Source organism: Sinocyclocheilus anshuiensis, unplaced genomic scaffold (assembly GCF_001515605.1).
Source record: "Sinocyclocheilus anshuiensis isolate Anshui unplaced genomic scaffold, SAMN03320099.WGS_v1.1 scaffold1045, whole genome shotgun sequence".
NCBI classification, from domain to species: Eukaryota; Metazoa; Chordata; class Actinopteri; order Cypriniformes; family Cyprinidae; genus Sinocyclocheilus; species Sinocyclocheilus anshuiensis.
This window is the reverse complement of record NW_015555799.1, coordinates 21966-22270: the sequence shown is the minus strand read 5'-3', so window position 1 is coordinate 22270 and position 305 is coordinate 21966.

The window sequence follows — 305 nt, the reverse complement described above, 5'->3', positions numbered from 1 at the left end:
TGACAAGATGCGCGTTAAATATCGCATGCGATTTATCGTGCAGCCCTACTTTAAACCATTTAATCACAAGCAGACTCGTGCTCATTTTTCTGTCCTGCACACATAGGGGCATAGCCATCATTTCAGAAATGAGGAGGGACAGAAATTAAAAAAAAAATAAATAAATAAATAAAACTTGTCTAATTGACAGGCTTTATTTTTTTCTTATGTCTTTTAATTGGCTAATAGATCAAATACACTGCTGGACGATAACCAATAAATTGTATTCTATTATTAGTTTTTCTGTATTTTCCTAATGACAATTT